Source organism: Lutra lutra, chromosome 8, assembly GCF_902655055.1.
Source record: "Lutra lutra chromosome 8, mLutLut1.2, whole genome shotgun sequence".
NCBI classification, from domain to species: Eukaryota; Metazoa; Chordata; class Mammalia; order Carnivora; family Mustelidae; genus Lutra; species Lutra lutra.
The window spans coordinates 120731263-120756613 of record NC_062285.1 but is presented as its reverse complement, the minus strand read 5'-3'; the positions used below and the strand labels follow the sequence as shown (position 1 = coordinate 120756613).

General features: G+C 38.7%; 1 long non-coding RNA gene across 1 annotated transcript in view; it reads right to left on the bottom strand.

The window, feature by feature from the left end:
- Positions 1-423: 423 nt before the first annotated feature.
- Positions 424-25351, bottom strand: part of LOC125107271 (uncharacterized) — a 55962-nt gene continuing 31034 nt past the window's right edge. The window contains exon 4 of the long non-coding RNA XR_007129499.1: positions 424-553. This is a non-coding gene — a long non-coding RNA (uncharacterized LOC125107271). The remainder of the gene's footprint in view (positions 554-25351) is intronic.

Sequence of the window (25351 nt, the reverse complement as noted above, 5' to 3'; positions counted from 1 at the left end):
ATATATACTTTATTACTGACATTATTAATACATTATAAATATTAAGTGGAGAAAGGGAATACATTTGTTGTTTTTTTTTTGACTTTGCAATACAAATAATTCCAAAACTAAAAGACGAATTCCCCACTCTCAGAGGTTACTGTTTTATGGGATACCTGAAATAGCACTCCCTTTCCTTACTCTGTCCTTTAACTCTGCCTTATTCTTCTTTGTAGCTCATTTTACCACCTGACACTTTATTTATGTATGGTTTTATCACCTGTCTTCCTCCTCTAGAATATAAGCTTTATGGACTTTGTTAATACTTAATAAATACATATTGAATGAATTCATTTATCTCTGAGCATGAACATGTGGTCAAGGCAGGAGTGCTTATCCACTAAAAATAACAAAAATATTTACATACTCAAACGATGGAAGGAGCTGGATGCACTGCCTTGCTGTAGAATGGTGAATAATCAGTCTTGTTGGTTTTATCTTTGTCTTGGGTAATGTGAGAAGCTGGCCGAGGTTAAAGATTCTCCAAAGTAATTTTTAGCAACAGAGCCCTTTTCTGGAAATCAAATGTTATACAAACCATGGTCACCCTGCTGTGCCCAGAAGAAGGGTCACTTTTTCTAAGTTGCACAAAGTCTTCCTATGGACTAGAGGTAACCCTGCATGGAAGACGAATACATGATGCAGGTGAGAACTGTATAGCTTTGATTAAATCAGGAACAGAACCCTCTCCTCTGGCCTCATCATTCCCCAGTGGTCCCTAAGGCATCTTTGGGGAAACAGGAGTTCCTGAAAAGCACTTTGAAAACCACACTAATCGATGCATCTGGGGAGACTTCCAGCGTCAAGCATCATTAATCAGGTGGGACTTTCAGTCTGAAAACAACTGAGGCTTAAAGAGGTGTGAAGTTTTGATAGAAGCTGACTGGCACTGATTTCATAGAGATACAAGAGGAAGGAACCTGACAGTTAGCATCTGTAAGCATTTAGATTCTAATGGAACCAGGGACGATAAGCAGCCTGGATTTTAAGATTGAATCAAGCTGGGCAAACCTAATTGCTTTTTTCCCCCCCTTTTTTTAAAGGGAGTGGGAATTGCATGATTAATAAAAGAGAGGGAGAAAATGAAGATGTAACATAACCTAATTTTGGTAAAGCACTTAATACAGTATCTAATAAAGTCTTACTTGCAAAATGAATTCAAATTGGATTGGATTTGAACTCTGGCATTCTATACTGGCTGAAAGCTGAGGGCTGGTGACATAGAAACCAAGGATAAAGGCGTTGTATGACATTACAGAGGTGTCTGGTAGCCCTGCCCCAGGAATCAATGAAGCTCTAGAGTTAGTTAACAGCTTCATTAATGATCTGTATGATGAGACAAAAGAGTATCTTAATGAATGTTATTGAAGAAACTGTGGGGAGATGCTGTGAATTCCAGTCTCGGCTGAGAGGTGTGCAATAAGAAAATAAATACGCAGAAACAACTGGAAAGAAACTTCTTAGAAGCCGATATTTGGGGGGAAAACAGTTTGCAAGATTTTGACAAAATGCATTTCTTTAGTTTTATAAAATAGCATTCTTAGAGATTTGAGTAAAACAAACATTTAACGCAACCATGAAATTAAATGCTAGTCTAGATGACTAAGACAATCTGTTCCCCAACAAAACTAAAATATAAATAAATAACCACATGGCATTAAAAAGTAGCAGCTAGATAAAAGTCATTCTTTTTTCTTCTACAATGTTTCTTTTTCTCTTGGAGTATTAGTGAGAGAATATATGCAAGGAACAACAGAAAGGGATTTGATTTTTTTTAAAGGGGAGGAGGAGATGACATCAGCAGACAGAGGCCACATTTGTAAATCCCACACCCCCAACCCCCAGATAAGAAGGACTCTATGTTTTTCTAGAACTAAGATTAAAAAGAAAAAAAGAAAGAAAGAAAGGTGGACTCTGATAATTCACATGATCTCAAAAGCCAGTACGTCTCTTCCATTCTTACTCCCCTCCTCTGCCCCAAAGTATAAAGAAGAAGCCAAAACATACTCCATGATTAAAGTCATTCATTTGGCTTGTCATTTCTATGTAACAGGATGAAAAGCAGAATCTTTACCATAGGAAGCACACATTATAGTAGTGAGAAAGCCAAACACATTAATATTGAAAGAAACAAGTGCTCAAATCCAATGTGGGTTAAGAACATGGGTAAATTCAGGAAAATCATGGAGAAGGAAGCATTTGTAACTTAAAGACTCAATAAGCATGTACTGGGGGTCAATGAGATCACAGAATGGTGGAGGGGTGGATTAGAAAGCAATGGGGAAAAACAGTAGGAGGCACAAATTCCTGACCAACCTTAGAAGCTATTAAAAGAAGTTTTACTTTTATCCCATCTGTATTGGGAAACCAGTACAGTGAGAATTCCAGGTCAGAGGATGGCATGGTTGAATGTATATGTCAATGAGATAATTCTGGCATCCAGAGTATTGTAATAGTTTCCTCCTAAGAGTTTCCCTTCCTGTCCTTCTCTTTGTACAGTCTAGCCTTAACAGTGCAGCCAGACTCATCCTGGTAAAATGTAACTCAGGTCTTAACTTCTGTTCAAAATCACCAAATGCATCCTATCTCAGAGAAACAGAAGTCCCAGTTCTTGCTATGACCTATGAGATTCTGCATGATATGGCCCCTGTGAGCTCTTAACCTCTTCTGCTACTGCTCTCCCTTGTCTTCTCCACTCCATTCCAACCACAGGAAAGCACCAGAGTAGACCTCTGCCTATCTTTTCTTCTAAGCACACCTGTCTCCCAGATACTTGCACTGAACAGCATTAGTCCTTTCAAGGCCCTGCCCACATGCCACATTTGTAGTAAGACTATCGCTAACCACAGTACCTAAAATTTCATCTCCATCTCCCCAATACTTATATCCCTTTCCTCACTTTATCTTATTAACATTTATCATTTTCTCATATATTATGATAAGATCCACAAGGGCAGGAAATATTGTCTATTTTGTTCCTGTCCTCAGAACAGTTCCTGCTAATACTAAATCCTCAATAAATATTTATTGAATAAATGAATGAATGAGAAAACTACTGAAACGTAAATCCTGTAGGATCGAAAATAGGAGGCTATGGCAGTTGTGAAGAAGCCTTAAATAAGGGCAATCGCAGGGCAGATAGAAAAGTGAAAATGGGGACAGGAGATACTTAGGGTACAGAATCAGTAGAAATTGAATTAGTGGGGATTAAGACGCCAGGAAGGATTCAGGAAGAATGGCTCCCAGGTTTCTGGTTAAAGCAACCATGGAGATGGTAATTCTATTTCCCTAAATAGGGAACATGGTAGAGCAGGAAAGAAAGAAAGGGAGAAGACAATAGATTCAGGTTTTGACATGTTGAGTTCCAAATGTCTAATGTAAATTTGCCTGGATCTAACAGTTTACTGTGGGATGTTCCATGTCTTGGTAAGAGAATATGAAGTAAAGGTCTTTGTTTCCCTCCGGTGTTTTCTCTATGCAGATGAAATTCCAAATTTCAAATGAAATCTACTCTGCTTCCCTGTAGTGAGCTCTGAGTTGCAGAAAGTAGCAAAATCACCCAGAGCACCAGACAGAAGGTCCAATTGGGAAAGGGCAGTGAAGGCAGGTGAGAAGGCAAAGTGCCTGAGTAACAGGTGCAAAGAGACCTAGCCAACCATTATGTATTCATGCAATAAGCTTGGGGAGGAGGCTGTGCTGTAGACCAGGGACTTAGGTAGCCAGTGGAGCAGCACAGAGGATAGAGACTTACCGCCTTCCCTGGAAACACAACAGTCTAGTCATGTGTCTCTGAATCAGGGCTCTGTTCGTTTCACTTATGTTCACATGCACTAAGGTAGAAGAAACCTGGTCCTTAGGACTAAAATAAATTTCTACGTAGAGATGCTTCTAAAACTAGTTTCAATCTTATGAGGGAACAAATAAGTGCTACCATCATTCCAAGTGAACTAAAAATGAGTTGAACGAATTTTAAGAAATGTATCATCACCAATGGTGCCATACATACACATACATGTGTTCACAGAAGAGCCACTGAGTCAATTAGGGGCTTCATCATGAAGGCATATGAAAAAACCATACAACTTCTGTACAACTTGTTTTTTCCTGATATATCAACATTTTCATCAAAAGACACCAAATAAATATGCTATAAGAAAGGCTATCTTGACACTATGGTTCCAGGCAAAGATATGCCTACTCATTTACTTGACTCATGGTTCCTAGTCAGAGAATATCATATGAATTGAGTTTGTATTGTGTGCTGTATTTGGATATACCCCAAACACTTTTCTTTATGTTCATATACCAAGTGAGAGACATGAATAGATAGCATTTTCTGGCTTTCTACTGTGTTTCTACGTATGTTGAAGTGCTCTTATGTTTAGCTTGATTTTACCCCAAAGTTTTGGATGTGCTATCACTTTATTTTCACATGCAGCTGGAGAGCAAGACAGCTGACCATCTGACTCTTCATCACCTTCCACAGGATGATGTCCTGACACACCAATCCATCTTCTCTCTTCCCTATGAGTAACCTTCATTACAATAAAATTGCATTACATTTCCCGTTTTAAGTAAGTGACATTTATTTGCTTTCAAGTTGTTATTAGTTGTAGAAACTTATTTATGTTGTTCACGTGATAAGATTTTTCTACCTGTGAATAATGTTTGGGTATTTGGGGTTGGGTGGCATGTATCACAACTTTTTAAATTAAAATTAATAGAAAAAAATGTTTTTAGTTAATAGCTTTTCACATACTGGCAAGGTTTTCAAAACAAAATCATTAAATGAGGGAGCAGGAGCTTCTGTTTTATCCTTCTAGTATTCCTTTTTTGTAAATAACCACTTCTAATTAAATAAAACAATACTAACAATCTGGTCCTTGTTTCTTGGTTTGGCTTGGTTTTTGTTTGTTTTAATGAAAACTACCAATTGATTCCTCCTCAAGGTGCTTCTTTTTGCAGGTAGTTAGGTCTCACTTGAAAACTCCTGCTTACCTGCCCCAGAGTTAGGCCTCTGAATTCTTCTTCCCTTGCTAGGGGGACCAAAGCAGCAGGGAAATGATAACAGTCCTAACCATGCCCTTCTGGATTGTCTGCAGATTCAATTTTCTCCAAGAAATCCAGTCCCCAGTGAAGCTGAGTGACAGAAAAGCCTTGCCAAGATGCCAGACTCTCAAGAATGCTAGGGCATATAATGACTGACAGCGGGAGGCCAGCTAGAGGAGGGGAAACAGAATGGGAGGGGGAAGGAGAGGGAATGAGTGAGTTGAGCTGTGCTGCAGTAGGGTAGAAGGGAGGACGAGGAGTAACATCAGGAAGGGAACATGTATAGACCATATACGTGTGCATGCTCACACACACATGCATACACACACACATGCAGACCACAAACAAGAAAGCACTAAAGGAACCACGTGTATGGAAAACCACAACATCCTTCATTCAGATTCTTCTGCCCTCGTTAATGCATAGTGTTCCCAAAAGTTTGCCAGGGCAGAATTTTATACTCAGGTTCACACCAAGGCCCCTGAGACAGTATAAAAATTAATCTTGATCTGCATCATTTCTGGAATGAATTTTCATAGGTTTTTCATCTCATTGGATCCCTAAATCATATCACTTGAATACTAAGCCCATTTAAAAAAAAAAAAAAAAGGTCTGTAAGCTCCCTCAAATCCTCAAAATGGCACATAACAGCTCTAATGTATGAGTTTTGCAAACAAGATTTCTTTTACATGGACTCTAACTCTTACTCAAATGGTTCTGAGAAAAGAAATACGACATCCTCTCAAATTTGATTAAGGGTGACATGAGGGCTAAATGGGTTTTCTTTTGGATTCTGACATGATAGTCACAGAAAGACAAACATAAGCCAGTGTTACTAAAGGGTGGATCTCCTCACACCTCATCTTGCCTGGAAATTACTATTAATAGCAAAGAAATAAATTCTATAATAGAGAAATCTACACTATTAGTGGTGGCATTAATGTAGTTTACACTTCACTAAAATCTAATAGAAGAGCTTGTCAATAATATATACATTTGAAAATCATTAAAATCACTAAAAACAGCTAGAAGTCCTTATTTTTTCCAACTTCATATTATGAAGAATTTCAAACATATGGAGTAGCTTTAAGAAGTAGGTCCAATGATGGGACGCCTGGGTGGCTCAGTTGGTTGGACGACTGCCTTCGGCTCAGGTCACGATCCTGGAGTCCCGGGATCGAGTCCCACATCGGGCTCCCGGCTCCGCGGGAGTCTGCTTCTCTCTCTGACCTTCTCCTTGCTCATGCTCTCTCTCAAATAAATAAATAAAATCTTTAAAAAAAAAAAAGAAGTAGGTCCAATGAATATAAATTTAACTGTCACCTGGAGTCAACAATCATTTATATTCTTCATATTTGCTTTATCTATAAACATATGTGATTATACATACTTTTGGGGTTTTTTCCTAGATCATTCGAAAGTAAATTGCAGATGACATAATACATTATCCATAAATACTTCAATGTGAAGCTCCTAAAAAGTACATTCTTCTACATAAACATAATTTTACTATCACACCTAAGAAAATCACAGTAATTCCATATCGTCTATGGCCCAGTGCATTTTAATTTTCCTGTCATGCTCAATATGGCTTTTAAAGATTTTTTTACATGGATTATCAAGGTTCTCACATTGCATTTGTTCTGTCCCTTTGGTTCCTTTATCCTGCAGCAATCCACCCATCTATGTGTTCCTCATGACACTGACTTTTTGAAGAGATATCAACATTTCTATGATAGATGGTTCCACATCCTAGATTTGACTTAATATTTTCTCATAGCATTAACTTGCTTCTCTATTCCCTTCACTTGTTATAAACTGGAACTTTGATCTAAACATTGATTAGGCTCAGGTTAACTATTTGGGGCGAGAGAATTTATAGGAAATGCTGTGTCTTCAGTCCATCACAGCAGAGACACATAAGTTAGGTTGTCCTAGTGATAATAAGAGTATGTGTATCATCCCTGCTGCATCTCCTGACGATAAAGTTATGTTCTCCCTTTACAATCAGCAACCTGGGGGCTGTTCCTTTGGCATCGTGTGAATATCCCATATGCCAACAACCTCTCACGTAATGATTTTCTCCTCCATTTACCCATGCAGATCCAAATAAAGACTTTCACCAGGCACTGGAGAATGGTAATTTTCTAATCCCACCATTCTTCTACATTTAGTTGTGGGATTTTTTTTTATTTTTTATTTTTCGGTAAAGAAGAGCTACTCCTCAGGGACGCCTGGGTGGCTCAGTTGGTTAAGCAGCTGCCTTCGGCTCAGGTCATGATCCCAGCGTCCTGGGATCGAGTCCCACATCGGGCTCCTTGCTTGGCGGGGAGCCTGCCTCTCCCTCTGCCTCTGCCTGCCATTCTGTCTGCCTGTGCTCGCTCGCTCTCCTCTCTCTCTGACAAATAAATAAAATCTTAAAAAAAAAAAAAAAAAAGAAGAGCTACTCCTCAACAACCAGGGATGAACCATAGTTCCTTCTAAAAGCATAAAGTAAATACTTTATTTTTATTGTTTTATTTTTAATCACTACATTTCAGAGTAAAGAGCTTATGTAATAACCACCTCCAATATTGTCAAAGAACTCTCTTCCTTAGTCTGGATTCATGATTTTTGTTTATTCAGTGTTTTCAATGTAATTATAATTATTATTCTTTTAACAGTTTTGATGTTCAAACTGCCAAAAATTTGGACCAGTGGCAGCCCCCAGGGACTTGGCTCTTGAGTTCTCGGATGTGCTTCTGTTGGTCTTTGAGTGTTTCTTTGTCTTAGAACACAACATGCCCCTTGATAATACTGTCCCCTGCCCCAAATGTGGAATTAGCTATTCCTCTGATGAGCTTTCATTGCTTTGAATGGGGAATGGTACTTAGAAAACAAGATCCAGTACTAAATGTGCTAATCGCTACTGGGGTATTATTATTTCTAAACAATAATTTTTAAAAGGGTAGTATTAACTGTAGTTTAATTTTAACCATGATTATAGCTTAGCAGAGGCTTCCTTCACACTTACCAAATGGTCTAGACTTAACTATAGTATATTTTGCTATAAAGAGAATCAAATGAAACAGACCCTTCTCCAACTGGCAATCAAGGATATATGGTTACTTTCTGCAACTACAACTTTAATGTAAACACAGAAGAGGTAGGTGAATTCACTTAAAAGTGTTTGTCTTTCAAAAAAAAAAAAAGACTAGGTTGATCAGAAGAGGAGTTAGTAAGCCATAGCAACAAAGGAAAAGAAAGTTGATCATAGGAATGCTCACTCAGGAGAGAAGGTGATCAGACCCAATGACTCATCCCATCTGGGTCTGGTGGTAGATACGTCCCCATGGAGGAGATAAATAAGACTGAGGCCTTGAACCATCTGATCCCATCCCATGCTCAAGCAGTATCTTTTTCTTTCTTTCTTTCCTTCTTCCTTCCAATTTAAATTTTGTTATTTAACATACAGTGCAATATTGGTTTCTGGAGTAAAATTCAATGATTCATCACTAACATACAACACCCAGTGCTCATCACAACAATTACCCTCTTTAAGACCCACCCCCTTCTAGCCCATTCTCCAACCACCTCCCTGCATCAACCCTCATTTCGTTCTCTATCATTACGAATCACTTATGACTTGTTTCCCCCTCTCCTTTTTTTATTTCCCTCCTTCCTGTATGTTCATCTGTTTTCTTTCTTAAATTCCACACATGAGTGAGATCATATATATGGTACTTGTCTTCCTCTGACTTATTTCACTTAACATAATACACTCTAACTCCATCCACATCATTGCAAATGGCAAGATTTCATTCTTTTTGATGGCTGAATAATATTCCATCGTGTATATACACCACATCTTTACCCACTCATCAGTCAATGGACAACTGGGCTCTCCCCATAGTTTGGCTATTGTTGATAATGCTGCTATAAACATCAGGGTGCACCAAGCAGTATTTTTCTGATCGTGACTTGGCATCTGTATCGGCCAGCTATTATTGCACAATGCTCCGTAACAATGCAGAAACCTCAGCAGCTTTCAATAACAAACGTTTGTTTCTTATTTATAGATCTTTGGGTTAGGTGTGATTGCTCTATTTTAGACTTCAGGTTGGGCTCAGATCTGTTGCGTGTGTCTCTCATTCCTGGATTCAGATGTGAAGGAGCATAGCTACTTGGGCATATTCTTCTCATTATTCAGGACAGGTATACAAGTGCAAGTCAAACCACAAAAGCACGTTTAAAGCTTTGAATTGCATGTTTTGTACAGCATGCCCATAACAGTCCTTGGCCAAGTCAGGTCACAGGGCAAAGCCCAAAGTCAGTAAGAGCAGATAAATATATTTTGCTCTCAAGCCAATCATGGCAAAGGTGGAAAAAAGGGAATAACTGTGAAAAAATAATACACACACTAAAAAAAAATCATTCTATGTGGCATGTGTACAGGAAGAGATGGGGCCATCCTATTCTTCCCAATCTTATATTTCTTACAGCAACTAATAATTTATCATACTTGTCTCTGAAAACTTGATTAATATCATCCTTTCCAGAAATGAATACATTTTGCTGGACTGACTAGTCACGATACAGGTTTCAAGGTAATTGCCAAGAACTGCACATGGATGACCCATGCAACTAAGCCTATGGTTCATAGATAATAACATTCAAATTTGGCCAGCTGGATATTTATTTGGGGGCACAACATTTAATATCCATTCAGAAATTGGATACCTTTCACCTACTCCTCATACCCCATCACCTCAACCATGCTCTTTAAGGGATGAAGTCACATGAATCTGTGTGTCCAGCCAAAGACCAATGGTACTACTTGGTGGAGTAGGAAGAACAGTGGACTTTGATTCAGATGGTCTTCATTTGTGTCCTAATTCCACCCTCTGTCATCACTGTGATTTCTGATTAAGTCATTCATTTTTATGGTCCTCATTTTCCTTAGTGAGAAAATGAAGGCGAGGAATACTCCCTTACATACCACCACATTGTAAGACTCTAAGACAAAATAGAGCAACTATCATGTGCCAGAACTATAATAAAAGAAGTTGTTATTAAAGACTTTTCCTTTAGTGCCCATTGTGCTCTGCCACCTCTGCTGGCACTCTCTCCCAGCCACCTGTATCCCCCACCCCCATGCACATACTGTTCAACCCTAACAGTTCTCTAGACCAAATGGGAGGGCCCTCAGTATGTTCCAGCCACAGAATCAGTCCATGAATCATCTTTGTATGCGCAGCTTGTTCCTGGTTGATGGCAGCTGTGCACCACTAATGGCCTCCCAAGCATCAGACATGCTCTAGTGCAGCAATTATTTGCATTAATCAAAGGCTTCAAGCAAATCTCCCATTTTTGGCTGAATAGTAAAAGTATATTCATGCTGTGCCCAAATGAGAGATTTCACAGGAGAAGGGATGCTTTGGGCACATGTTGCTATTATGGTATTCAACTTCTCACCCACCTCTCACTCACAGAGGGTCAACCTAGCTGGAGAATATTATCTGCATACAAGATTACTTAACAAACAGAATGTGTGCTATAAGTACACAGACCTACTTGCTAATTAATGGATATTTGAATGGGTTAAATAACACTATTGTATCCATTCCAAATCCAGGGGGCTCTGTGAGTGTGGAAATGAGAGCTGATCTTCACAGACAGACACCTGTTTGGATAGTTCCAGGTGGGGTTTTAAATGACTCATTCTCAGCTTCGCATTTGAAAGTAATACCACAAACAGTAGCATGGACCCAAGGCATGCGAAGCCATTTTCATCCTGAAGACATGGATGGGGTTCATTTTCCAGAGCCCCACCAGTTCCCAAATAGAACACCTCAGATAACATCCCCCTGTGGCCGGCCAAACATGTCCTTCCTCTCATCCTCAGGACAAAAAGGAAGAAAAAAAAAAAGACTGAAATACCAAGACTCAGAGTACACCCCACCAAACCAGAACAGGCTTGGAGACCTAAGACACTATGAAAAAACCAAAGAGACTCCTGTCAAGCCCACTGGATCTTTCTGAGGTCAAACTAAAACTAAATTTATTTTTAGCTATTCAACAAGACAGAAAAGAAAAGGGAGACTGAAAATTTCCCAATCAGGATGTGATGACTTGTTCTCTGTGTGCTGGAGTATTATAGAATAATGAGGAGATTCTGCATAGTCGAATGCAAGGAAGCCCCCTATACTGTGGCAATATTCATTGAGGAGTATGTTGTGAGCTGTGGGGGAAGAACGAGTCAGCAGAGCTTGACAAAATTCCTCTCCTCTAGAGACCTCTGTCTGTGCACACTGAGTTCTGTAGCCTAATGGTGGTCAACTCTCACTGCTTTAAAACTTCACCATGTATTTTTTCTAAAATAATAACTTACACTTTAATGAAAGGATCATTATCATATTCAAGCACACTCCTTTCCCACAGGACTTTAACTATTCTTTGCATATTTATGATTCTGCTGGGCTAAAGCTGACAGAAATTTACAAATGAACAAAGGAAAGGAAGATGTTGACTTCTGAAAAAACGGTCGTAAAATGCCATTTGTCATTATTTGTTTGTTCTGTCCACATCCTCTCAACCTTTCTGAAGGAAACATACCACAGTCTTTCTCTAGAGAATCTTCTCCCTCACTTCCAGTGCTTCTATTAGAATTGATGATGTTCTTGGCTCCACAAGAGCATGTGTGATGCAGGTCTATCCATTGAAAGCATCTCATTCCCCTGGGTCATCATGATGTTTGAAAGTGGGTATGAGTTCAAACTGCTGGGTAAGAAAGGAGTTCTCTTTTGCCATGGATTTGAACCTGGGAGGAGGTAGCCCTGGCACTAAGGACAGCCACTAACCACTGCAGGGAGCCTACAGAGAAACCACACCATGGAGGACATCAGAAATTGAGGGACCTGCATCCATGTTAAGGTCTAGAGTTTGAGGTTTGATGAGCCACTAAATTCTCTCTCTCTCTCTCTTTTTTTTTTTTCACTTAAGCCCATTTGAGCTGGGCTTTTTGTGCATCCTTATCTAAACAAACCAAACCAAAAAGATTTTCCAACTGTACTGTATATTTCACCCTCCAAGAAGGAAATACCACAACCTTTTCTATGCCTGGCTTACCACTGTAAAGCAGTGGGAATTCTACAAAGCTAGAATACATTCTAGCATTTTAAAGCAAGAATGGGAAGACCTGCTTTCTGGTCCCGCAGGTGCCCCTATCTGAGAAGGTGGTCAAGCCACCGAGTGAGTGTAAATGTCTGAGGAGTTTCATCTAGGAAGTGAGGGGAGGGTCCAAACTGGAGAATTTCTAAGGGCTCTCCAGCCCCAAGATTCCATTCTAACACTTGCCCAATGATCCTGATAGGGAGGACATTTAAGAAATAATCAGAAAGAAAAAATATATTTTCTATTCAATAGGACATCGACTCAAATGGCCAAATATTTTGTGCCCTTTAATCATCTTTATCATAAACCCTAAGCCTGACCCATGGCAGAGGGCATGGGTTAAAAAATAAATCAAAGAAACATACACCTTAATACATGTACTTCTTCACCTGCTACAAAGGTCTTCTGCGTGAATCAGATTAAGCTATTTTCCGATTTTCAAACCAGGCCAGCTGGGCAAAGCTACGCCATCTTTGATAAATGAGAGGGAAAACCTCATTAAAGAAACCATCCACACTTTCTTTTTTCTTCTTTTTTTGTCAAGAATCTCTGCAAGCTGCAGTTAACGATTGGAACAGTCTGCAGGCTGCAGTTAACGATCCACGTGGTGTTTGTGTCTGCGGAACTTATTTATTTGCATTTAAAAGAGATTTGGGGGTAGATGTAAACACTTTGATGGGATTTATGGCAGAGACAAAGGTCGGTTACCATTTTGATCCAGTGGGTAGAAAACTGAAAAGCCATCATTAAATTGGTAGCCAATGGCATTGAAGTAACCTTTTGAAACCACTGAAAGGATATCTGAAGCAGGAGGGATCAAAACAGAAGATATAATTGCAAGGAAAGAGGGTGGAAAAACAAATCTTATTTTTGGAATTCAAATACTTTTATTTTATAATCACAAAATGAGAAGAAAAGGCACTTTACGGATCCATCAATCAATATACACCTGAAGGTTAAAAAAAAAAAGATAAATGAAGAAAAGAAACAGTAGTGGCCATTATATGGACAATCTAAAATAGGGATACAAGAATGACGTACCTATCAGACTGCCTGCCTTCAGGAGGACCACCTGAAATAAAGGAGAATAACCCTGGAAGCATTCAATCGGCTCCAACACACACAAACCCTCTTTCAACTCAAGTGATTCAGATGCTTGCAGAGCTCCTGGCCACATCCTGAGGACAGAGAGACCTGTGCACTTCCTGGGGAGAGGCCATGGCAGCTTGGGGGCCGGGTGAAGGGGGGAGGTCTGGATACAGATGCAGGAGTTCAAGACCCAGATTCAGTACTTCCTGACTGTGAGATCCTTCAGTCTTCAGAGTATTCCCTCACCCATACAAGTGAATAGAAGAGCACTTATCTCACAGTTTTTATGAAGTCTTAATACTTTCTTCCTGATTCCATCAAGCTAGCATCAATGCCTCTCCTTGTTAGCTACCAAAACGGTATCTATATTCCAGATATAGCTCAGAACTTGCAGCAATGAGTGTTGCCTCTGTGGTTTTCCGTCTCTGTAAGGACACTGCAGGCTCATTTGGTATATACCTGCATTCACCAGTTGCTGTTGCTTGAATATGTACTATGCGACAGGCAGCCTTCTGGGTCCTCAGAGCTTATCAATGAATAGGAAAGACAAAGTGCCTGTCTTCAGGGGGCTTATCATCTGTTGGTAGCTAGAGAGGTTCAGACAGGAAGTAATTACAACATAATCTCACTTTGTGAGATAATCAACAACTTTGTGAGATAATCAACAGGGCACTTTTAGAAATAAAAGCCTCAATTATTTGTTGAAGGATGATTAAGTGGGTAAAATGAGTAAGTCAGTAAGTGAATAAATGAATGAATAAGTCAGTTTATTCCACTTCCTCTGGAAGCATCAAGAACTCCTTAACTATATGAGTGCAGAACTGGAGAACTAGGGAAGTTAAGTGACCTGTCAAAATCTTGTATTTGTTTGCTTTGTACGATATCTTTTTACCACTTTTTAAAAAAACATCTAGAATCATGAGATTGCCCCAATTTGAAATTCAGCCTCAGTTGAGAGAGAAAGAAAAAACAACTCTACATTTCAGATTTATTGGTGTATAGGGTGTGAACGTGGAATCCTTGATCTATAAAACAATGTCCCTCCTAGGAATCACATGGCACACAGGGGAGACTGCCTACTGCACAATATTAGTTCTTTCTTTTGAATTTTATTTAAACTTTCTTCAAAGCCTCAAATTCTTCAGTAACTTCTAGGAGTGATAATTGTATCTCTCAGGCGGTACGTCTCATGTTTAAAAAGAATAGTTGACTTCTAAGACAATGAAGGAGCTATTTACACCTGCCGCAGCAACCAAATCTATTTATCAATAGCCTGTCTCTCCTAAATGAGTTAATATAAGTACTCATAGGCCTAGACTATTGATGTTTAGTATATCTCAGGCCTTTTGAATTAATTTTCCCACTGCTGAGTGGCAGTGAAAGACAATGAAAGGCTATTTGTCTTTTAACATTGGAGTAAGTTAGAGCTGTAATGGAAAGTACATTCGTCTAGCCTGGCTGCCCTAAAAATGGATCAACTCTGCCAACTGTGTTTTTTCATTTTTCTCCCACAAATCATTTAACCTCTCTGGACCCCAGTTTTCTCATTTGTAAAGTGAATGAAAGAGAATAAAACTGGAAAATCCCTTATAATCTAACGCAGTTCTGATATTCCAGGATTCTAATATTTCTATTTTATCAATATGTTAGATGCAAAGTCCAGTTTTTCAGACTTGGGGCACTATTTTTCTAGGGACTGTAGTCAAATTCCTTTTTTTCTTTTTTTTTTTTTAAGATTTTATATATTTATTTGACAGATGGAGACCACAAGTAGGCAGAGAAGCAGGCAGAGAGAGAGGAGGAAGCAGGATCCCCACTGAGGAGACAGCCCGATGCAGGGCTCAATCCCAGTACCCCTGGACCATGACCTGAGCCCAAGGCAGAGGCTTTAACCCACTGAGCCAACCAGGTACCCTGAAGTCAACTTCCTAATGGGTATACCGTAGCATAATTTGGAGGGGTATTAGAATACCCTCTCCCAAAATCTCCACCAACCCTCCATGAGAAGCCAAAAAAAGAACAGACAACCTAAATAGAGTATGCTTGCTATGTAAATGCAACTTCAAGAACAAAACTCTGTGGCGCTCTCCCACATACATAGATATGTACACACCTCCTCCCCCAAAATACATACAGCTACATAAACACAAGTTAGACTTCTATTCCTCGAACCCTCCAATGCAAAATTCTGGAACCACTAATGCAAATACCTGAGCTTCAAATAGGAACAGGAGAGAGAAATAAAATAGAACTGATTTATGTGGCATATACAGGAAAATTCTTTTGATGTGATCTAGAATCTGAATCATATACATTTTGAGAACAAATTTTTAAGTTCTTATTTTGCCCTTTCAGCAGAAACACATGGTAAATAAGGGAGAAGCAAGAAAAGAGGCATCTATGAGACCAGAAACATTTCTGTGGGTTACTGAAATCACAGATGCAAACGTTATAACGTCCAGAAGTAAAGAGGATGAGGGATCTTACTGGAAGTGAAAATGGGTATGTCATTCGGTTGTTAACTACTCTAGGTGCACAGTTCCAAGGAGGATCTACTTGGCATGAGTTTGTTTTTGTTTTTATAGCACTACTGTAATTCACACTTTCTGTTTTTCTGAAGAACTCTAATACACAAGAGACAAGCTAGAAAAGTAGAACTCTAGATGACTCTACCAGACTGCTGGGTGAATGTTCAGTACTATAGCTATGACCCAGGCATCAAAAACCTGCTGTGACAACTGCCTTATACCAGTGGAGTGGGCCTACATAGAAGGAAGTCTACCATTGCAAATGCCATGTTTGGAGGTTGCTTTTAGCCGCCAGCCACACCCATAAGAAGATGACTGTTGGCTTACTATGCTAGTGAAGTCTTAATCTCTTGAAAGTGTTTCTAACTACCAAACACAATTCACACTAAAATCCTAGCCACAAGGGAGTCTGGGAAATGTTCACTTACATTTCCTAAGGGATCTAAATAGAAGTGAGATGAAATGAAGATTGAGAGTGCCAGTGCAAGATCATACCATATTAAGCAATTCAATTCAAGACTTAAGATGCTCACAGTCACATAACAAGATAACTAATCTTTGTGGCTATAACAATCTTTTGTGGCTTCCACTACCATGCCCACAACCCCCTCTGGTGAGTGTTTACAGTCTTTCAGTGGTTGCTAGTGATTATGAACCCCACATGCTGACCTACTACCTGAGTTGTAAAATTCTAAAGGCAAAGACCTTGTCTGCATACACTCCCAGCATCTAATTCAGTGTTTTTGCTTATTAAGAACTCAACACAACTTTGATATGTGAATGAAGGATTGAGAACTGTCAGTGAGTCTTCAGGCTCTTTGTGCCTTCTTGTTGGTGAGGACAGGGGTTACAAACCATTTATAAGGGACAGAAGATCCCTCAGCACCAGAACTAGTGCAGATAATAATTCTGAAGAGTGGTCTAGGGAGGTTTATGTAATAAAGAAACTGATTTTCAGCTTGCTGTTCTTCAAATCGCATGACAATCAACTATCTGGGTCAATTTACTTGAAGAGTTCTCTTATTGAGTGCCATTATCCTATACTTTGAAATTTCACTTGATTCTGGATTGGTTTTTAACTGGCTTGTGATATCCTTTTTAATGGCATGACTTATTTATCTGTTTTTTACTTAAGCATCATTTTCACCCCCTCCCCTCCCAAACCTTCAGTTTGTTTCTCAGAGTCCATAGTCTCTCATGGTTTATCTTCCCCTCTGATCTCCCCCAATTCCTTTTTCTTTCCTTCTCCTAATGTCCTCCATGTTATTCCTTAATTTCCACAAGGAAGTGAAACCATATGATAATTGACTCTCTCTGTGCTTGACTTATTTCATTCAGCATAATCTCTTCCAGTCCCATCCATGTTGATATAAAAGTTGGGTATTCATCCTTTCTGGTGGAGGCATAATACTCCATTGTATCTATGGACCATATCTTCTTTATCCATTTGTCCGTTGAAGGGCATCTTGGTTCTTTCCACAGTTTGGTGACTGTAGCCATTAAAATGTTTATGTGTTTTCTCCTATTAACTCTCTATGTTCATTCAATTACCCCTACCTTCTCCCTCTTTTCCTTCTCCTTTGTTCTCAAATCATTCACATGAGATTACAGAGACTGAGAAGTACCATGATCTTCCACCAATGGTGTAAGTCCTAGTCTTAGTCTAAAGGCTTGAGAAGCAAGAGCACCAATGTCTGAAGGCAGGAGAAGGTAGATATCTCAACTTAGGCAGAGAACAAATATCCCATTTCTCCACTTTTTTGTTCTATTCAGGCCCTCAGTGGATTAGATGATGCCACATTGGTGGGGGTGATTTTTAGCCTACTGATTCAAATGCCAGTCTCTTGCAGGAACACCCTCACAGGCATGCCCAGAAATGTTTTACCAGCTATCTTGGCATCCCTTGGCCTAGTCAAGTTGACATAAAACTAACCATCAGACCATGATTTTGTAAAAACTTGTAATTCAGATATTAAATCCCCTTGTGCTTGAAATAACTAGTGGTTTTTGTTGTTGTTGTTGTTGTTTGTTTTTTTCTTCACTTAACCTTGACTTATAAACTTCATGAGACCATTGCCATATCCAATGTTGAGCTTAATGTCTACCCCAGCACTAGAGAGAAAAATGGACATGTTGAGCCTGACAGAGTAAGAAAGCACTTCCATAGGCCTTAAGAGAAGATGGGAAATCCCTCATCCAACTATTCTGGAAAGGTAGGTGAAATACTTGCTCTATGACTTTGTTGCTTTGGGACTAGAACTCTCATGTACAACATGAAATATTTAGAAGAAAGCGTGTTTAAGGCCCTCTCAGCTCTGATTCTTTGACTGGGACTATGGTCATACCAGTATACAAAATAGCCAAATAGTGATCCAAACTGCAGAATAATTGAGTTGACATCATAGGTCCAAACACAGCATGCCTTTCCCAAGAACACACAGCTACTATATAGCAAAGTAGGGGGATTTTAAAATATATTCACAAATTCTTTGACACACCTCCTTTCAAAAGATAGTCTAATTCTCCTCTCCATGAACATGAGCTAGACTTAGAGACTCACTTCCAACAAACAGAATGTGGTGGAATTAATTGGTGGTGTGTGATTCCAAGTTAGATCATGGAAGATATTACTGCTTCTACTCTGCCTTCTCTTGGACTGGCTGTTTTGAAGGAAGTCAGCTGCCATGTTGTGAGGAAACTCTAGCAGCTGCTAGTAAGGCCCGGCGGGGCGGTGGGTGGGGAATGAGGTTTCCTGTGACAACAGGAATACCAGCATAGGGAAGGAAAAAAATACTTTCCTTCTGTCCTTCTAGGTTCTCAGCTGGAACTTCATGACAAAAGAAAGACTAACAAGAGAAAACAGAAGTTTATTAACATGTACATCCCATATATCCATGGGAGACTCAGGGATGAGTAACTTAAAGAGGTGGTTAAAACTTGGGGTAAATCCAGCTTGGGCTAAAACAAAGGAAAGGGGGACTTGGGTTTCTGAGCAAGCTATGGGAAGGTGACCAGGAAAAGTATGATAAACCAGGTTAAGATTTGTTATTCAGATTTAAATCCATGCCTTATCTGTTTTTAAGGGTTCTTGTGATTAAGAGTCACTCTTCTCTTTCTGGTATAGAAACGGAGAGATTCTTACAAGTAAGAGTTCCTCTACAAATGTCAATTTCTCTCACAAAAGAGTAACTTATTCTCTGTCTTCAGAGCTTCTCCTGTGTTTCTATGTCTCAAAATAATCCTTATGCCAAAGAGATGTATTTTGGAGGGGCATATTCTAGTCTTTCACACTAGTCATGATCTGCTAGCCCCAATTAAGATTTCAGATGGCTGCAGACCTGGCCAACATCCTGACTGCAACTTCAGGAAAGTCCTGTTATGAGCTGAATTTTATCCCCCCAAAAAGATATGTTGAAATCCCAATACCCAGTACCTGTGAATGTAACTTCATTTGGAAATAGGGTCTTTGTAGATCTGATCAGCTTTCAGTGATGTCATTAAGGTGGACCTTAATCCAACGTAACCGGCATCCTTTTAAAAAAGGGGAAATCTGAACAGAGTCAGATGCAGACACCTGCCAGAAGACAATCACAGAACAATGGAAGCAGGACCAGAGTGATGCATCTACAAGCTGAGGAATGCTGAAGATTGCAGACAGAAAATCAAAGAGGCAAGAAAGCATTTTCCCCTATGAGTTTTAGAGGGACCACTGCCTTGCCAATGACTTGATCCTGGACTTCTAGCTTCCAAAACTGTGAGACAGTGTCTACTGTGTTAAGCCTCTCAGTTTGTGGTATTTTGTTAAAACAACCCTAGAGAAATGAATACAAACCAAAACCATTCAGATAAGCCACTCAATTTCTGACCTACACAGACTATGTAAAGTAATAAAGGCTTTTTTTTCGTTTTAAGCCACTGAGTTTTGGTACAATATTCTGCAACAATAGTTAACCAAAACTCAGAGTTACACCAGAATTCAAGTCTTTTTGACTCCAACTTAGTAATCTTTCTACTATGTCAACTTGCAGCTCACTATCTTTGAGGATAAGAGAAAGAAAATGAATATTTAGTTTACGTTGCTAATAATATTTTTAGAGACAATAAAACCTTCCATTATGAGGCAGCAAAATCATCTTCATGGAAGACAGATACCATCTGACAGTGGAACTAATCTCTCCAGAGTTCGCACTGCCTGTGAGTTCTTCTACATCCCTACATCCCTACAGAAGAGGCATCAAATGGACAGCACTCACTGATAAAGGGCACTCAGATATACATTACATTACAAAGAACACTATCTGTAACTATTCAGCTATTCTCCAGATAGCAAAGACAGATGAATAAATGGCTGGCTGGCTGGCTGGCTGGCTGGATAGATGGAAGGAAAGGAAAGGAAAGGAAAGGGAGGATGGATGGAGGGAGGGAGCAAGGGAGGGAGAATGAACATAAAGAGAGAGTCACCAGGAGAAAGTACATAAAAAGAAATACATTTCCATGTGCCAGAAAGGTGAAATTATGCCTCATTATTTTCTATGTTTTAAACAAACTATTGCAATGTTTTTTGACAATTGTTTCTCCCTGGCTTATAAATAGATCTTTGTTTTCTCCCTCTGCCCACCCCCTATTTTTTTTTTCAATTTAATACACCCTTTTTCTGCTTCTGATGGAGGGAAGAGAAGTATGTACTTACATTTTAATAATTTAGTGTCTCAAAACTATAATTTTAGAGTTCTATTTAATATCATCAATTTATTAATTGCAACAATCTTGATGAGGTCATCTCAGAATATCTGAGCTTGAAGAGAAAAAGGAAAAATAGATGTGATGTGTTCTGGCCTAAAATCTCTCCTCTTAGAAATAACTAATTGAATTTCACATAGCCCTACACAGGTCCAATGTGAGGGGAGCTGGGCCCAGCACAGCATATCCATCACTTGGGTAATTATAGGAGTATTATCTTAGATAAAGCTATTTGGATCTCAAACTCAGCACCACCAAACCTCACCATTTTGTCATTTACATTATACTAGTTCCTCCCTTATCTGTGGGGGATACCCTCTAAGACCTTCAGTGGATATCTGAAACTGCTAATAGTACCAAACCCTAAATATACTGTTTTTTCCTATATATAAATACCTATAATAAAATTTAACTTATAGATTCTGCACAGCAAGAGAATAACAATAATAAAACAGAGCAATTACAACTTATAACAGTACACTGTAATAAAAGTTATGGGACCATGGTCTCTTTCTCTCTCAATATCTTATTGTCCTGTACTCACCCTTCTTTTTCTTGTGATGATGTGAGATGAGAAAATGCCTACGTGAAATGAAGTAAGATGAATGATACAGGAGTTACTGACTTTCTGACAAGTCATCAGAAGGAGGATCATCTGCTTTCAGACCCCAGTTGATCACAAGTAGCAAGTCAAACTGTGGATAAGGCAGATCTACTGTATTTTCCCTCTGTTTGGTATATCAAAAGCCAAATACCATTTTCAAAACAGGAAAATTCCTCCCTTTTCAAATTACAGTAACTGTGGAAATTCTCAGCACTCTATTTAAACATCCGACATCAACATCATGGGCACTGAGTCATTAGAAAATGTTATTTTGATTTTATTTTTTAGATTTTTAGATATTTTTTATTTTTAGACTTCTAAAGAAGTTACACATAAACAGAGCATGCCAGTCTTATGTCTTTGTGCAATCAACATATTCACAAAGACACCAATTTCAGGAATCTATTTATTCCAACACAGTTGAAGTTAATATTTTTCTTGAAGATTTGTTTGTTTTTTAATCAAAGCACAGCAAACAACAAATGAAAATAATAATTTTCTATGGACCCACCATATTTTCTATAAAGCAACTATTGGCTGTGATTAAGTGAAGACAAAACTACATGCTGTGGCAGTTGAAATACTTCTGGAATTTATTAACTTCAGTATACATGCTAAGGCCAAATGAGCTTCTTTAATTTCCATAATGAAATTGTTTTTGTAAAGTTAAAAATACTGTAATGAGGCCAAAACGGTGTGCTTTCAGGGGGCTCCCATGGTGAAACAAATGAGATTTTAGCTTCTCTAATTGGGCATACTGCAAGCTGGCTTGATGCTGTCCTCAACACAGGATGTTTGTTATCCTAACAAAAAAGAGGTCTACAGCTGTCAGCATAATGCTATATGGCTTTTCAGAGGCCTAGCTATGGGAGGAAGACTGCGCTCTCGGGCTGGGACCACCCAAAGGGAAAGATCAAGTAGAGAACTGTGCTTCTTTTCCCTGATTAAGAAGTTATTCGTAAGGTAATTTGTTTACAGCTATCAAAGGGAAGCTTTGGAAGCAACTGGGGAGAATTCCCAGAATCCTCTGAAAGAATTTTATTTGATTAAGCAATGAATATGGGTATTTTCGCGCTCTCTCTCTCTTTTTTGTCCTCTTATGAATTAAATCTCATTACCTGTCAACACAGGCCTTTGGAGTCTAACTGCTCCTGTAGAAAACAAAAGTTAGGCCCATTTTGTTGAGGCGGCTACTGCCAAACTCTGTTGGTGAGCTGCCACACTGGGTACCATGGAAACAGCCTATAAACCTCTTTGAGCTTTGGAATGGTTTTGAAGTAATATTGTCTTCATTTATTTTTAAACCATTACTTTCAACTACAAAGGAAAGTAAAACAGAGGGCTAGTCAAATTAATTTTTAGCCACCAGAAGTAAGTCAGTAACTGAATTTTTCTAGTTTGTAATGGGTATTTTATTTTGGATATAAATATTTAAAGGAATCCAGAAAGATGAATAATTTTGCTATAAAGTTCTACACTATTCAGTTACATTTACTAGATGCTAGACGAGTAAGCGATTGGTATATTATCAAAATATATGAAAAATTAATGACATATTCACCAAATGAATTCAAATCTCCTAAATCCAATTATTCAAAGGGATAAATATTTAAAGGATAATGTAAGCTGCTATAGTAGGTTATAATTATACATTACAGCGGTAAAATGTGCATTTCCAACAGCATGGTTCCAAAATGCTCTTTTTGTATTATTCTAGAGGAGAACATTATAAATCATCACACAGGAGTTAGATGGAATAGATTTTATTATAGTAAAACTTTGTCCCTTGCCCCCAACACTAATAGCTTCTACTTTACATTAATTTGATTGTTGCTACCAATTTGTTCAAAACATAAAACAAGTCCACTGCAATAAAACAAAAAGATGTTACTTACTATTCTACCTTTCCATGGTGTTGCTTTTCATTTCTTTTTTTTTTTTCAATAAGCTTTCATACACAAGTCATTTCAAGGACTCTAACTAATCCTACATTTCCAAGATAAGTTTAAAGATGAGAGAGACTATTTGTAGGAAAATTTATCATTATGAATTTGTTTAAATATAGAATCTAACTAAAAATGGAATGATAAGTTACACGCATGTGTATATTTTGTCAATAAAAGAAACAAAAGACAACTATAGCTCCAGAATGATGGTAACACCAAAAACCATAGATAGAATAAGTATATATGATTACATTTAATGATAAGGAATCCAAATTCTGAAATTCTAAGATGACAGCAAAGGTTAGTGATTAACAGCATAGATTTTGGAGACCATGAGTGATAGGCTAGAATCTCAAGTCACTCTTACTGTGTGGCCTTGGGCACTTTAACCCTTTAAACCTTGGTTTCCTGACATTGGGGATCATACGATTATCTATCTCCCTGAGCTGATGATCCAAATGTAATCATACATACTGAGGCAGTGCAAGCATATCACAGGCTGTCCATTAATTTATGTGATAAGGATGAAGTAATGAGAACAGTGATAATGATAACAAAGTTAACACTGAGGATTCATACCCTGCAAAATACTATGTTTGACTATACCTGAAATGATCTTCTTGATGACTGGAAACCTGAGATGCCCAGAAGTGGACACACATACACAGGCAGAATATATTTTGTCCTTCTATTGCTTATGAAGGGAGGGGAAGATGCCACCCGACAACATGCCACTTTGGCATCTCGGTTATTTTGAGCTGAAAGGAACTGAGAAAAAGCAGATCTAGGACAAGCTTTCTGCCCTCCTCCAATCTATTTGAAAATGGAACATAAATTCCTTTTGTGAGGGTGTTTTCTTACCACCCCTTCTCCCATATCTCCCATATTCCTGATGGAAGGGGAAAACCTTAATCCAGAGACAAGAGAACACCATGAAAAAGTCTATACACACAAATCTTACTTCCTAACCAGCCCTTATTTACTGTTAGATTCCCTAAATATATCTACCTTCCCACAACTTGTTGCCAGTAGAAGCTAAAAGTCCTTCTCCATTTCTGGTCACTTCTCTATAATTTTATTGTTCCTCTACTAAGATGCTATATAACCCCAAGTTCTAACTACTCCTATGAGCTATTCATCACTGAGTATTCCCACACGTATGTGTGGTGCATGGGCTCATAAATTTGTGCTTTTCTCCTGATGATCTGTCTTTTCTCAGGTCAATTTGCAATGCCTACCCAATGAACCTAAAATGAGTAGAGGCAAAAGATTTTTTTCCCCTCCCCTCCACTTCCTACAAAATACAGTGTTTAGGTGGGAGGTACAAAATGCCTTCGTGTCAGAGACAAAAGTGACTGAAGAAAGGAGTCAGGAGACATGTTTAGTTAAAAGGAAGAGATGAGATGAGGATGGTGGCGGGGCCACAGATGCCTTAGACAGCTCCACGATGAACAGTGACAGAACTCTGCTACGGAGTGACAATAATCATGCAACAGAAAACTTTCAAGAGTAGAGGCAAACTTTGTATTATTGGAATTGTCCACACTGGAGCCCTATGAACCAATATTTCTTGGAGAAAACAGATCAGTAGAAAAGAAGGCTGTAGTATGATTTGTTAATGGAAGTCTATCAAACAAACTGAGTCTTCTCTCTAAACATGCCACAAAATGATGGTTTCCCAAGCACAAGAGGCTCCACGAATCCCAGCTAGAGGAATTATCTCATCTCTCTCCTATACCAAAAGTAACTGCATGTCTTCTCAACCATTTGCTTTTCATAACATTTGGCTAAGTCTATTTCGTGATGAATATATTACATTTTAGCAAAAATTGTTATATGTAAAGACAAAAACAAGAAAAATGTAGCTGGATTAAATTGAAATATTTAAATATGCTACTAATAATCAATGAGCAATACTTATTAATAATGCTGATCCACATGGTGTCTAATGCTGAAAGTCACTATTTGCTATTAGATCAGAATAGCCATTTTATGGCCACTGAAATGGTTTTCTTTTTTTTTTTTTTTTTTTTTTTTAAATTTTTTTTATTTTTTTCAGCATAACAGTATTCATTATTTTTGCACCACACCCAGTGCTCCATGCAATCCGTGCCCTCTACAATACCCACCACCTGGTGCCCCCAACCTCCCACCCCCCACCCCTTCAAAATTCTCAGATCGTTTTTCAGAGTCCATAGTCTCTC